The sequence below is a fragment of the Elephas maximus genome, chromosome 25 (assembly GCF_024166365.1).
Source record: "Elephas maximus indicus isolate mEleMax1 chromosome 25, mEleMax1 primary haplotype, whole genome shotgun sequence".
Taxonomy (NCBI): Eukaryota; Metazoa; Chordata; class Mammalia; order Proboscidea; family Elephantidae; genus Elephas; species Elephas maximus.
Genome location: NC_064843.1, coordinates 17,264,039 through 17,266,342, shown reverse-complemented (window position 1 = coordinate 17,266,342; position 2,304 = coordinate 17,264,039).

Here is a 2,304-nt window from a genome sequence, read left to right as displayed (position 1 = left end):
TACGAGTAGTACAAGTATATGCATATAAGTCTACATTCATAAATATATACTCACATATGTATTAACTTCATAGAATTCTTAACAATTGCTATTGGTTGGGAGCACTGGTGGCACAGTGGTTAAGCACTCACCTGCTAACTAAAGGTTGGTGGTTTGAAACAACCAGCTGCTCCGTGGGAGAAAGATGTAGCAGTCTGCTTCTGTAGAGAGTATAGCCTTGGGAACCCTATGGGGCAGTTCTACTCTGTCTTACAGGGTCACTGTGAGTCAGATTTGACTTGACATTAGTGGGGTTCTGGCTATTGGTTGTCAGGGTTGTAGAAACCAAGTTTCTTAATCCTACTCTCCCGTAAAGAGAAAGAGACTTACAGTGTGCAGTCTCTGGCTGCACAGTCACTGTCACTGTGAACAAATAACATGCATCTGGACAGTGTGTACGCTGGCACAAACTTCCTAAGCTGAGCATCTGTTTCAGCCAAATCAAGAATTTCCTTATAAACAACATTTATCCGTGGCCATGAGATTTTCCTTATCAACTCTTTATCTTTCTATGGGCATAGACAGGATAATCTCAAAGAGAAAGATGAGAGAGATCCAGATGTTCTCTCCCCAGAATGCTGCCTTATAAAAATGTGCTTTCAGGCTGCTTAGATTATTAGCAAATTGCAACAGAACTGAAGGTCTGTCAGCTTAGCACAAGGACCAATGACACCCGGAACTCCTCTATGCTCCTGAATGAAACCCATGCAATGAAAATAAAACTATACACAATAAGAAAGGGAACTCCAAGTTACTGGGCACTGGCTTTGTTGCAGACATTCTGCAAAGTGCTTTCAGATATTTACCCGCACAGCAATACTGTCTTTTACTGATAGAAAAATGGAGAGTCAAGGTCACAACTAGTACCAGGCAGGGCCCATCTCCTGACCAGGTCTCTGTGATTGCAGAATCCGCATTTTTCCATTGAGCAATGATGGCTCAGTCTTGTAAACATCACAGCCTAGTCGGGGATAATAGAGATGAACACATGGAGTGTTAAATAGCAATACGAGACCAAGGGTAGAAGAACACAGCATGTGACTAATTGGTAAAGAAAAGTTAGGAATGGTGGGTTCATTGTGAACTAGAGTGATACTGGAAGGCCTGGACTCTGTAGGATTTAGATAAGCCTGAGGTGTATTCCAGGCAGGCAGAAAGGTGCGAACCTTGTAGGTGTTAAGAGCTGGTTGTATTGTTAGTAACAGTTTATGAAGGATGCTTCAGGGTAGACTTCGGAGGACCTTGAATTTCTGATATCTACAGCCTGCAGTAACTATGAGTCAGAACCTACTTGGGGGCAGCTAACAACAACAAGAACACAGCCTTCAGTATGTATTACACCTTAACATAAAGAAAACAAAAAGCTTCATAACTGAATCAATAAGCAACATCATGATAAACGGAGAAAAGATTGAAGTTGTCAAGAATTTCATTTTACTTGAATCCATAATCAACACCCATGGAAGCAGCAGTCAAGAAATCAAATGACGCATTGCATTGGGCAAATCTGCTGCAAAAGACCTCTTTAAAGTGTTAAAAAAAAAAAAAAGTCACTTTAAGGACTCAGGTGCACCTGACCCAAGCCAGAGTGTTTTCAGTCACCTTGTATGCATGCAAAAGCTGGACAGTGAATAAGGAGGATAGAAGAAGAATTGACACCTTTGATTCTGGTGTTGGAGACGGATATTGACTGCCAAAAGAACTAGCAAATCTGTCTTGGAAGAAGTGCAACCAGAATGCTCCTTAGAAGCAAGGATGATGCGACCACGTCTCACATACTTTGGACAGGTTATCAGGAGGGACTAGACCTTAGAGAAGGACATCATGCTTGGTAAAGTAGATGGTCAGTGAGAAACTGGAAAAGCCTCAACGAGAAGGATTGACGCAGTGGTTTCTACAATGGGCTTAAACATAGCAACAGTTGTGAGGATGGTGCAGAACTGGCAATTGTTTCGTTCTGTTGTATTTAGGGCCATTATGAATGGGAACTGACTTGACACCTTCAAAAACAAGACCTTAATTTGAGGAGCCCTGATGGCACAGTGGTTAAAGTGCTCAGCTGCTAACCAAAGGTTGTTGGTTGGAACCCGCCAGCTGCCCCACAGGAGAAAGATGTGGCACTCTGCTTCTATAAAGATTTACAGCCTTGGAAATGCTATGGAGAAGTTCTACTCTGTACCATGGGGACTGGATAGGGTCACTATGAGTCAGAGTCAACGGGCTTGGGGTTTTTTTTTTTTTTTTTTGAGACCTTGATTTCGTGGG